Genomic DNA, 13,364 nt, shown 5'->3' with positions numbered 1-13,364 from the left:
GGCGTTTCTCAGTCTAGGTTAATGGGCTAAAAGGCGTTTCTCAGTCTAGGTTAATGGGCTACGAGGCGTTTCTCAGTCTAGGCTAATGGGCTAAAAGGCGTTTCTCAGTCTAGGCTAATGGGCTACGAGGCGTTTCTCAGTCTAGGCTAATGGGCTAAAAGGCGTTTCTCAGTCTAGGTTAATGGGCTACGAGGCGTTTCTCAGACTAGGTTAATGGGCTACGAGGCGTTTCTCAGTCTAGGCTAAAAGGCGTTTCTCAGTCTAGGCTAAAAGGTGTTTCTCAGTCTAGGTTAATGGGCTAAAAGGCGTTTCTCAGTCTAGGCTAATGGGCTACGAGGCGTTTCTCAGTCTAGGCTAATGGGCTACGAGGCGTTTCTCAGTCTAGGCTAATGGGCTAAAAGGCGTTTCTCAGTCTAGGTTAATGGGCTACGAGGCGTTTCTCAGACTAGGCTAATGGGCTAAAAGGCGTTTCTCAGTCTAGGTTAATGGGCTACGAGGCGTTTCTCAGTCTAGGCTAAAAGGCGTTTCTCAGTCTAGGCTAAAAGGTGTTTCTCAGTCTAGGTTAATGGGCTACGAGGCGTTTCTCAGTCTAGGCTAATGGGCTAAAGGCGTTTCTCAGTCTAGGCTAATGGGCTACGAGGCGTTTCTCAGTCTAGGCTAATGGGCTAAAAGGCGTTTCTCAGTCTAGGCTAATGGGCTAAAAGGCGTTTCTCAGTCTAGGTTAATGGGCTAAAAGGCGTTTCTCAGTCTAGGTTAATGGGCTACGAGGCGTTTCTCAGTCTAGGTTAATGGGCTACGAGGCGTTTCTCAGTCTAGGCTAATGGGCTACGAGGTGTTTCTCAGACTAGGCTAATGGGCTAAAAGGCGTTTCTCAGTCTAGGCTAAAAGGCGTTTCTCAGTCTAGGTTAATGGGCTAAAAGGCGTTTCTCAGACTAGGCTAATGGGCTAAGAGGCGTTTCTCAGACTAGGCTAATGGGCTAAAAGGCGTTTCTCAGTCTAGGCTAAAAGGCGTTTCTCAGTCTAGGCTAATGGGCTAAAAAGCGTTTCTCAGACTAGGCTAATGGGCTAAGAGGCGTTTCTCAGACTAGGTTAATGGGCTAAGAGGCGTTTCTCAGACTAGGCTAATGGGCTAAGAGGCGTTTCTCAGACTAGGTTAATGGGCTAAGAGGCGTTTCTCAGACTAGGTTAATGGGCTAAGAGGCGTTTCTCAGACTAGGCTAATGGGCTAAGAAGCGTTTCTCAGTCTAGGTTAATGGGCTAAGAAGCGTTTCTCAGACTAGGCTAATGGGCTAAGAGGCGTTTCTCAGACTAGGCTAATGGGCTAAGAAGCGTTTCTCAGACTAGGCTAATGGGCTAAGAAGCGTTTCTCAGACTAGGCTAATGGGCTAAGAAGCGTTTCTCAGTCTAGGTTAATGGGCTAAGAGGCGTTTCTCAGACTAGGCTAATGGGCTAAGAAGCGTTTCTCAGACTAGGCTAATGGGCTAAGAGGCGTTTCTCAGACTAGGCTAATGGGCTAAGAAGCGTTTCTCAGTCTAGGTTAATGGGCTAAGAAGCGTTTCTCAGACTAGGCTAATGGGCTAAGAGGCGTTTCTCAGACTAGGCTAATGGGCTAAGAGGCGTTTCTCAGTCTAGGCTAAAAGGCGTTTCTCAGTCTAGGTTAATGGGCTACGAGGCGTTTCTCAGTCTAGGCTAATGGGCTAAAAGGCGTTTCTCAGTCTAGGCTAATGGGCTACGAGGCGTTTCTCAGTCTAGGCTAATGGGCTAAAAGGCGTTTCTCAGTCTAGGCTAATGGGCTACGAGGCGTTTCTCAGTCTAGGCTAATGGGCTACGAGGCGTTTCTCAGTCTAGGCTAATGGGCTAAAAGGCGTTTCTCAGTCTAGGTTAATGGGCTACGAGGCGTTTCTCAGTCTAGGCTAATGGGCTACGAGGCGTTTCTCAGTCTAGGTTAATGGGCTAAAAGGCGTTTCTCAGTCTAGGCTAATGGGCTAAGAGGCGTTTCTCAGTCTAGGCTAATGGGCTAAGAGGCGTTTCTCAGTCTAGGCTAATGGGCTAAGAGGCGTTTCTCAGACTAGGCTAATGGGCTAAGAGGCTAACCAATAATCTGATGTGTGTACTGCAAAAAAACTGTTATTTTTCTCTGCCTCTTTGCTCTTTGACCTACTAACACCAACATTACCCCACACACACACATTACCAGCGCTGTTCTGCTCATCTGTCCCAACACTAACCCATTAATACTCCTCCTGGAATGCTGTGACATCACGCTGACAGAGAAAAAAGAGAGTGGCCGGGAGTTGAGAGAGCAAGGAACGGAGAGGGAGGGAGAGAGGTGATCGGTCAAGGAATGGCGAGAGGGACAGAGGACAGAGGGAGGCTGCGAGAGAACAATAGATTAATAGAGGGTATAGACACCACAGTCTCAACCCGGAGGGGAGACGAGACCCCACAGTCTCAACCAGGAGAGGAGACAAGACACCACTGTCTCAACCAGGAGAGGAGACAAGACACCACAGTCTCAACCAGGAGAGGAGACAAGACACCACAGTCTCAACCAGGAGAGGAGACAAGACACCACAGTCTCAACCAGGAGAGGAGACAAGACACCACAGTTTCAACAAGATCTGCGTCCCAAATGGCACCCTATTCTCTATATAGTGCACTAACCGCACCACGGACCTCCCGGTCGTGGCCGGTTACGACAGAGCCTGGGAGCGAACCGAGGGTCTCTGGTGGCACAGCTGGCGCTGCGGTACAGCGCCACCCGGGAGGCCCCGTAGTGCACTAGTTTTGACCAGAGCCCTATGGGTAACGTAGTGCACTAGTTTTGACCAGAGCCCTATGGGTAACGTAGTGCACTAGTTTTGACCAGAGCCCTATGGGTAACGTAGTGCACTGGTTTTGACCAGATCCCTATGGGTAACGTAGTGCACTGGTTTTGACCAGAGCCCTATGGGTAACGTAGTGCACTAGTTTTGACCAGAGCCCTATGGGTAACGTAGTGCACTGGTTTTGACCAGAGCCCTATGGGTAACGTAGTGCACTGGTTTTGACCAGATCCCTATGGGTAACGTAGTGCACTGGTTTTGACCAGATCCCTATGGGTAACGTAGTGCACTGGTTTTGACCAGATCCCTATGGGTAACGTAGTGCACTGGTTTTGACCAGAGCCCTATGGGTAACGTAGTGCACTGGTTTTGACCAGAGCCCTATGGGTAACGTAGTGCACTGGTTTTGACCAGAGCCCTATGGGTAACGTAGTGCACTGGTTTTGACCAGAGCCCTATGGGTAACGTAGTGCACTGGTTTTGACCAGAGCCCTATGGGTAACGTAGTGCACTAGTTTAGACCAGAGGCCCTATGGGTAACGTAGTGCACTAGTTTAGACCAGAGGCCCTATGGGTAACGTAGTGCACTAGTTTAGACCAGAGGCCCTATGGGTAACGTAGTGCACTAGTTTAGACCAGAGGCCCTATGGGTAACGTAGTGCACTAGTTTTGACCAGAGCCCTATGGGTAACGTAGTGCACTAGTTTTGACCAGAGCCCTATGGGTAACGTAGTGCACTAGTTTAGACCACCATTGCCGGAGCCTTTGACCCATTCACCATGTATAAACTCCCTCAAACACTCTGCAAGACAGCTTGTTCAGCTCCTGTCGTCTTCTCTCTCATCTTTTAGACCCCTTCCCCCAACGATAATACAAAGCCTTTTGTTTTGAGACGACCTGACCTGACTGTTCAGATGAGAAGCGTGACGTAGACATCAAAACCATGCTATTAATAGAGTAATAACATCTGACTGTTCAGATGAGAAGTGTGACGTAGACATCAAAACCATGCTATTAATAGAGTAATAACATCTGACTGTTCAGATGAGAAGCGTGACGTAGACATCAAAACCATGCTATTAATAGAGTAACAACATCTGACTGTTCAGATGAGAAGCGTGACGTAGACATCAAAACCATGCTATTAATAGAGTAACAACATCTGACTGTTCAGATGAGAAGCGTGAAGTAGACATCAAAACCATGCTATTAATAGAGTAATAACATCTGACTGTTCAGATGAGAAGCGTGACGTAGACATCAAAACCATGCTATTAATATAGTAACAACATCTGACTGTTCAGATGAGAAGCGTGACGTAGACATCAAAACCATGCTATTAATAGAGTAACAACATCTGACTGTTCAGATGAGAAGCGTGACGTAGACATCAAAACCATGCTATTAATAGAGTAATAACATCTGACTGTTCAGATGAGAAGCGTGACGTAGACATCAAAACCATGCTATTAATAGAGTAATAACATCTGACTTTAATAACAGGACACAATTACAGTTTAGTTCATCGTGTTCTGTAACAGATTAGATTATTCATATTTTTTGTTTAGTATTCATTATGTTACAACAGTTGTGTCCTCTGTTAAGAGTAGTTGAAAACAATATCTGGCCTTAATGGATACATGTCGGTCTGTTGAGATGCCCGTATTACCGCCACTTCTGCAGCCAATAAGATTTACGGTAATCTAATTTTATGCACCCTGGACATGTGTTGGTAGTATCCAACTAGCAAACGACCATCCAAGTCCTAATGGCCTGGTTCTCAGGGCTCTATTGTCCCTCCATCAGGTCCTAATGGCCTGGTACTCAGGGCTCTATTGTCCCTCCATCACGTCCTAATGGCCTGGTACTTAGGGCTCTATTGTCCCTCCATCAGGTCCTAATGGCCTGGTACTCAGGGCTCTATTGTCCCTCCATCGCGTCCTAATGGCCTGGTACTCAGGGCTCTATTGTCCCTCCATCGCGTCCTAATGGCCTGGTACTTAGGGCTCTATTGTCCCTCCATCAGGTTCTAATGGCCTGGTACTCAGGGCTCTATTGTCCCTCCATCAGGTCCTAATGGCCAGGTACTCAGGGCTCTACTGTCCCTCCATCAGGTCCTAATGGCCTGGTTCTCAGGGCTCTATTGTCCCTCCATCAGGTTCTAATGGCCTGGTACTCAGTGCTCTATTGTCCCTCCATCAGGTCCTAATGGCCTGGTTCTCAGGGCTCTATTGTCCCTCCATCGCGTCCTAATGGCCTGGTACTCAGGGCTCTATTGTCCCTCCATCAGGTCCTAATGGCCTGGTACTCGGGGATCTATTGTCCCTCCATCAGGTCCTAACGGCCTGGTACTCAGGGCTCTATTGTCCCTCCATCAGGTCCTAATGGCCTGGTACTCAGGGCTCTATTGTCCCTCCATCAGGTCCTAATGGCCTGGTTCTCAGGGCTCTATTGTCCCTCCATCAGGTCCTAATGGCCTGGTACTCAGGGCTCTATTGTCCCTCCATCAGGTTCTAATGGCCTGGTACTCAGGGCTCTATTGTCCCTCCATCAGGTCCTAATGGCCTGGTACTCAGGGCTCCATTGTCCCTCCATCAGGTTCTAATGGCCTGGTACTCAGGGATACTATTGTCCCTCCATCAGGTCCTAATGGCCTGGTACTCAGGGCTCTATTGTCCCTCCATCAGGTCCTAATGGCCTGGTACTCAGGGCTCTATTGTCCCTCCATCAGGTCCTAATGGCCTGGTACTCAGGGCTCTATTGTCCCTCCATCAGGTCCTAATGGCCTGGTTCTCAGGGCTCCATTGTCCCTCCATCAGGTCCTAATGGCCTGGTACTCAGGGCTCTACTGTCCCTCCATCAGGTTCTAATGGCCTGGTACATCAGGGCTCTATTGTCCCTCCATCAGGTCCTAATGGCCTGGTACTCAGGGCTCTATTGTCCCTCCATCAGGTTCTAATGGCCTGGTACTCAGGGCTCTATTGTCCCTCCATCAGGTCCTAATGGCCTGGTACTCAGAGCTCTACTGTCCCTCCATCAGGTCCTAATAGCCTGGTACTCAGGGCTCTATTGTCCCTCCATCAGGTCCTAATGGCCTGGTACTCAGGGCTCTATTGTCCCTCAATGGTAAATAAAATTGGGGGTGGGGTCATTGTTACTGATTTGGTAACAGAATGACACATTTGAATCACTGAAACCAAGTAGATATCAGTAAACTTCTGAAATGTCATTATCCTCCTCATGAGGGAGAGACATTTTGAAAATATCTTACAGATGTGGGTTTTTGGTAACGGAATGAGAAGACAATGTTTCTTAAACTTACATAATTAAAATGATTACTGCCAAACTAAATGTTGATGTTAGTTGGAGGCGGTTCAACATCATTCTGTTCTTCTGTATTTCTGGTCCCTTTTCTAACATCTATTACATAGAGCCAGTCACGTCTGTTTATTGACATAGAGCCAGTCACGTCTGTTTATTGACATAGAGCCAATCACGTCTGTTTATTGACATAGAGCCAGTCACGTCTGTTTATTGACATAGAGCCAGTCACGTCTGTTTATTGACATAGAGCCAATCACGTCTGTTTATTGACACAGAGCCAGTCACGTCTGTTTATTGACATAGAGCCAATCATGTCTGTTTATTGACATAGAGCCAGTCACGTCTGTTTATTGACATAGAGCCAGTCACGTCTGTTTATTGACATAGAGCCAGTCACGTCTGTTTATTGACATAGAGCCAGTCACGTCTGTTTATTGACATAGAGCCAGTCACGTCTGTTTATTGACATAGAGCCAATCACGTCTGTTTATTGACATAGAGCCAGTCACGTCTGTTTTTTGACATAGAGCCAGTCACGTCTGTTTATTGACATAGAGCCAATCACGTCTGTTTATTGACATAGAGCCAGTCACGTCTGTTTATTGACATAGAGCCAATCACGTCTGTTTATTGACATAGAGCCAGTCACGTCTGTTTATTGACATAGAGCCAGTCACGTCTGTTTATTGACATAGAGCCAATCACGTCTGTTTATTGACATAGAGCCAGTCACGTCTGTTTATTGACATAGAGCCAGTCACGTCTGTTTATTGACATAGAGCCAATCACGTCTGTTTATTGACATAGAGCCAGTCACGTCTGTTTATTGACATAGAGCCAGTCACGTCTGTTTATTGACATAGAGCCAATCACGTCTGTTTATTGACATAGAGCCAGTCACGTCTGTTTATTGACATAGAGCCAGTCACGTCTGTTTATTGACATAGAGCCAGTCACGTCTGTTTATTGACATAGAGCCAGTCACGTCTGTTTATTGACATAGAGCCAGTCACGTCTGTTTATTGACATAGAGCCAATCACGTCTGTTTATTGACATAGAGCCAGTCACGTCTGTTTATTGACATAGAGCCAGTCACGTCTGTTTATTGACGTAGAGCCAATCACGTCTGTTTATTGACATAGAGCCAGTCACGTCTGTTTATTGACATAGAGCCAGTCGCGTCTGTTTATTGACATAGAGCCAATCGCGTCTGTTTATTGACATGGAGCCAATCGCGTCTGTTTATTGACATAGAGCCAGTCGCGTCTGTTTATTGACATAGAGCCAATCGCGTCTGTTTATTGACATAGAGCCAATCGCGTCTGTTTATTGACATAGAGCCAATCGCGTCTGTTTATTGACATAGAGCCAATCGCGTCTGTTTATTGACATAGAGCCAGTCACGTCTGTTTATTGACATAGAGCCAGTCTGTCACGGTTCATGAATCCACTGCCTCCGTCTCTCTTTCTCTCTCTCTCTCTTTCTCTCCAGTGTTTGTGTGGGCGTGGTTTCCCAATCTCGGCCTGATTGTCTGCGCCAGCTGGAACCACTTATCTTCCCTTTATATGTTCTGTTACCAGTGTTTCTTGTTGTCAGATCGTTGTTTCTTCTCTGAGGTTGTGCCGTGTGTCCGTGCTCTTCTCTTGTGTGGATTATCTGCTGTGCTCCTTCCTACTCATCCGGACACACTCCCCTGGTTTTCTCAGCACGTTATGATCGGAAGATGCGCCCGAGTTCCTGGGTCGGATTCCTTCTGAGTACAGTCTGTCTGTCATGTTGCTGCTGTGAACTACATTCATTAAACCATCGTTGCTTGCATCTTGCATCCGTCTCTGTGTTGTAACAGAACGATCTGACCAGACCATGGATGCAGCGAGTTCAACGAGTCTGACCGAATTCCTTTCCCGCAGTATCACGAGAATGGATCAACAAGAGGAGAACATCTCCAGCACAGGTCGGGCAGTACAAGCCCTTTCGACGCAGGTATCCCAGCTGACCCAACAATTGCAACATCTGAGGGGTTCCACTGCGCCACCTACACCGGCAGTTCAACCCGCCCCGCCAGAGCCGGATTCCCAGCTAGAGCCACGGCTACCGACACCAGAGGGTTATTCAGGTGATCCTGACTATTGCAGAGCCTTTCTTACGAGATGTTCCATGCATTTCTCGTTGCAGCCACGGACCTTCAACCGTGAACAGTCTAAGGTAGCATTCGTACTCACACTGCTATCAGGCAAAGCGTCTCTCTGGGGAACGGCGGTGTGGGCGAACCAGGACCCATGCTGCACCTCTTTCCAGACACTCTCCGAGGAGATGAGAAGGGTCTTCGATCGGGCCGTGGCGGGTAGGGAGACGGCCAGACTACTCGCTGACCTTCGCCAAGGAGACCATTCAGTATCGGAATACTCCATCCAATTCCGCACTCTGGCCGCTGAGTGTCAGTGGAACGAGGAGGCGCAGTGGGACATGTTCCTGCATGGGCTGGAGGACCGGATCCAGAAGGAGATTTATGTTCTGGACCTTCCCAGGAGTTTAAATGGACTAGTGGAACTAGCCCTGAGGGTCGACGCTCGTCTGAGTCGTATTGGCCGCCGAGCATGCCCTAACAGACCGTATAACGACACGGAGGGCTGGCATGCCAGCGTCGGGAACACGGCCAGTTCAGCTTCCGCTCACGAACCCATGCAGCTGGGGAGAGCTCGCCTCTCCCGGGAAGAGAGGGAGAGGCGGAGATCCCAAGGACTCTGTCTCTACTGTGGTAGAGCGGGCCACTTTATCCACTCCTGCCCGGTAAAAGATCAGGCCCGGTAGTAAACATGAGGCTACTATCGGGTGGTGTCACCACAGAGAAGACCTCATCATCTACTCTCCTCCCGGTAAGACTAAGATGGGCCACCCACACGCACGACACCCAAGCCTTACTGGACTCAGGAGCAGAGGGTAATTTCATGGACTTCAAGCTCGCTCACAAACTCCAGATCCCTATCACCTCACTCACGCACAAGATATCCGTCAACGCTCTCAATGGTCAAGAACTCCCCAACATTTCTCACACCACTGAACCTGTCACACTCATCACTTCTGGCAATCACACTGAGACACTATCATTCCTACTCATGGACTCACCCCTTGCACCATTAGTTCTCGGCCACCCTTGGCTCACCCAACACAACCCCAGAGTTGACTGGGGTCATAACTCTATATCCATGTGGAGTAACAAGTGTCTTGAGTCCTGTTTAGTGTCTGCTTGTTCGTCTGTGTCTGATTCTGTGTTTCTAGAGGAGGCAGTGGATTTGTCTAACGTGCCCGTTGAATACCTCGACCTGAAGGAGGTGTTCAGTAAGTCCCGTGCTGCTTCCCTTCCTCCGCATCGTCCCTATGACTGTGCAATAGAATTATTGCCAGGTGAGTCTCCGCCTAAAGGCAAGTTATATTCACTTTCTGTTCCTGAGAGGGAGGCTATGGAGAGATACATCTCTGGTTCTCTGGCATCTAAATTCATTCGTCCTTCCTCTTCTCCAGCGGGGCGGGGTTCTTCTTTGTGGGGAAGAAGGACGGATCTCTGCGTCCTTGCATTGATTACCGTGGGTTGAATAACATCACAGTGAAGAATACCTATCCCTTACCGTTGATGTCCTCCGCCTTTGAAAGGTTACAGGGAGCATCCGTGTTCACTAAGTTGGATTTACGTAATGCATATCATTTGGTTCGCATAAGGGAGGGGGACGAATGGAAGACCGCGTTTAACACCCCCAGAGGGCACTTCGAATATTTGGTCATGCCTTTTGGGCTATCCAACTCCCAGCGGTTTTCCAGGCACTCGTCAATGACGTGCTGAGAGATATGATTGATCAGTTCATATATGTTTACCTGGATGACATACTGATTTTTTCTTCTTCTCTCCAGGAACACGCTCAACACGTCAGACGAGTGCTTCAGAGGTTGTTGGAGAATGGACTTTTTGTCAAGGCGGAGAAATGCATTTTTCATGCACAATCCGTTCCATTCCTAGGTTACATCGTCTCGACTGAAGGTATTCGCATGGATCCCGACAAGGTTAAGGCTGTGGTGGATTGGCCAAGCCCAGATTCCCGTAAGGCCCTACAGAGGTTTCTGGGATTCGCCAATTTCTACCGGCGTTTCGTTCGCAACTTTAGCCAGATAGTCGCTCCTCTTACCGCCTTAACCTCTCCCAGAGTGACGTTCAGGTGGTCCGATACAGCCGAGGCTGCATTCGCCAAACTCAAGAGCCGCTTTGTTTCGGCTCCTATCCTCATAGCTCCCGATCCCTCGCGTCAGTTCGTGGTGGAGGTGGACGCTTCAGAGGTGGGGGTAGGTGCGGTACTTTCCCAACGTTCCTCTTCTGACGACAAGATGCACCCTTGCGCATTCCTTTCCCATCGGTTATCACCTGCGGAACGCAACTACGACATTGGCAACAGAGAGTTGTTGGCAGTGAAGTTAGCACTGGAGGAGTGGCGCCATTGGTTAGAGGGTTCGGGGTACCTTTTATAGTTTGGACCGATCACAAGAATTTGGAGTATATCAGAACCGCCAAGCGACTCAACTCCAGGCAGGCGCGGTGGGCACTCTTTTCGGACGTTTTGACTTCTCTCTCTCGTATCGCCCGGGTTCCAAGAATGTCAAACCCGATTCCCTTTCTCGCATTTTTGACCATTCCGAACGCCCATCCACTCCCGAGTGCATCCTACCCGGGACCCTAGTGGTCTCCACACTCACATGGGAGGTTGAATCGAGGGTCAAAACGGCCTTAGAGGGGGTCACGCCTCCGCCCGGTTGCCCGCCTAATCGGTTGTTTGTGCCGGAGGGGTGTCGGTCCGATGTTATTCGGTGGGGGCACTGCTCCAACGTAGCGTGTCATCCAGGAGTCAGCCGCACTAGCTTTTTGGTTAAGCAACGCTTTTGGTGGCCACTGATGGCTCGTGACATTCACAGTTTTGTCTTGGCCTGCTCGGTTTGTGCCACTGGGAAGACTTCTAATCGACCCCCAGATGGGTTACTCCAACCGCTGTCGGTCCCTTCGAGACCCTGGTCCCACATCACGCTAGATTTTGTTACCGGCCTCCCGCCCTCCCAGGGCAAGACGGTTGTTTTGACCGTGGTGGACCGGTTCTCGAAGGGGGCTCATTTTATTCCCTTGCCTAAATTACTGTCTGCCAAGGAGACAGCGGTAACTGTCGTGGATCACGTCTTTCGCTTACATGGCCTGCCGATGGACGTAGTTTCTGACCGGGGGCCCCAATTTGTGTCCAAGTTTTGGCAAGAGTTTTGTAGGTTACTGGGAGCGAGTGTCAGCCTGTCTTCAGGGTTTCATCCCCAGAGCAACGGTCAAACGGAGAGGGCCAACCAAGATTTGGAGAGAGTGTTGCGATGTTTGGTTTCTAAGAATCCCTCTTCCTGGAGTCAACAACTCTCTATGGTTGAGTACGCTCACAATTCGTTGCCAGTGGCAGCCACGGGTCTCTCTCCGTTTGAGTGTAGTTTAGGTTACCAGCCACCTATCTTTCCCAGTACGGAGTCCGAGGTCACTGTTCCCTCCGCTCACGCTTTCATCCAGAGGTGCCGTCACGCATGGAGCAGAGCCCGTGAGACTCTTCTCCGGGTGGGGGCGCTCACCAAGGCTAAGGCCGATCGCCACCGGTCGAAGCCTCCGGTATACGTCGTTGGCCAAAGAGTGTGGCTTTCTACTAAGAACATTCCACTCCGATCCGTTTCGAACAAGCTTGCCCCCAAATTTATCGGCCCGTTCAGAGTCACCAGGATCATTAGTCCGGTGGCGGTCCGGCTCAAGCTTCCTCCGGCGTATAGGAGAATTCATCCTACCTTTCATGTGTCTAAAATAAAACCTGTGTTTCAGGCACGCATTAACCCGCCGGTCCCGGTTCCCCCGCCGCCACGACTTGTTGATGGGGAAACCACCTTTTCTGTCAATCGTATTTTGGACTCTAGAAGGAGGGGACGCGGATTCCAGTACCTGGTGGACTGGGAGGGTTACGGCCCGGAGGAGAGAAGTTGGGTACCTGCTAGGGACATTCTGGATCACTCCCTTATCGATGATTTCAATCGACAGGTAAATTCGCCTGGGAACGCCAAGAGGCGTTCCTAGGGGGTATTGTCACGGTTCATGAATCCACTGCCTCCGTCTCTCTTTTCTCTCTCTCTCTCTCCAGTGTTTGTGTGGGCGTGGTTTCCCAATCTCGGCCTGATTGTCTGCGCCAGCTGGAACCACTTATCTTCCCTTTATATGTTCTGTTACCAGTGTTTCTTGTTGTCAGATCGTTGTTTCTTCTCTGAGGTTGTGTCGTGTGTCCGTGCTCTTCTCTTGTGTGGATTATCTGCTGTGCTCCTTCCTACTCATCCGGACACACTCCCCTGGTTTTCTCAGCACGTTATGATCGGAAGATGCGCCCGAGTTCCTGGGTCGGATTCCTTCTGAGTACAGTCTGTCTGTCATGTTGCTGCTGTGAACTACATTCATTAAAACCATCGTTGCTTGCATCTTGTATCCGCCTCTGTGTTGTAACACAGTCACGTCTGTTTATTGACATAGAGCCAATCACGTCTGTTTATTGACATAGAGCCAGTCACGTCTGTTTATTGACATAGAGCCAGTCACGTCTGTTTATTGACATAGAGCCAGTCACGTCTGTTTATTGACATAGAGCCAGTCGCGTCTGTTTATTGACATAGAGCCAGTCGCGTCTGTTTATTGACATAGAGCCAGTCGCGTCTGTTTATTGACATAGAGCCAGTCGCGTCTGTTTATTGACATAGAGCCAGTCGCGTCTGTTTATTGACATAGAGCCAGTCGCGTCTGTTTATTGACATAGAGCCAGTCGCGTCTGTTTATTGACATAGAGCCAATCACGTCTGTTTATTGACATAGGTGCACAACGGGTAAAACAGGAGCTTCTTGAGGTCAGTCATTCCTGCAGCGCGACTTTAGTGAGGTGGCCAAGTATGACATTCACTAATGTTTGACAGCTATATATCTTAACTATTAAGTTAACTATCTAAGCTGTGGCTAATTACATTTTCTTTAGCTGGGTTTTTGCTAATGTTAGCGACGTGGCTTTGCAAGATCTAGCTCAAATCAAATCAAATTTTATTTGTCAGATACACATGGTTAGCAGATGTTAATGCGAGTGTAGCGAAATCCTTGTGCTTCTAGTTCCGACAATGCAGTAATAAC

At 48.9% G+C, this 13,364-nt stretch overlaps 1 protein-coding gene across 5 annotated transcripts in view; it reads left to right on the top strand.

The window, feature by feature from the left end:
- Positions 1-13,364, top strand: part of LOC135523366 (CSC1-like protein 2) — a 123,349-nt gene that overhangs the window by 26,283 nt on the left and 83,702 nt on the right. Inside the window, exon 2 of one of the 5 annotated variants that reach the window (XM_064949993.1) lies at positions 12,030-12,242. The exons of 3 other annotated variants lie outside the window; for them this stretch is intronic. The gene's annotated coding sequence lies outside the window, so the exon portion shown is untranslated. Of the gene's footprint in view, positions 1-10,729; positions 12,243-13,364 lie in introns of those variants that run through there. One more of the 5 variants, XM_064949992.1, reaches the window with a different exon arrangement.

This window comes from Oncorhynchus masou, chromosome 31, assembly GCF_036934945.1.
Source record: "Oncorhynchus masou masou isolate Uvic2021 chromosome 31, UVic_Omas_1.1, whole genome shotgun sequence".
Classification (NCBI taxonomy): Eukaryota; Metazoa; Chordata; class Actinopteri; order Salmoniformes; family Salmonidae; genus Oncorhynchus; species Oncorhynchus masou.
Note: the sequence above shows the minus strand (reverse complement) of the source record. Positions and strands in the feature narration are given on the sequence as shown.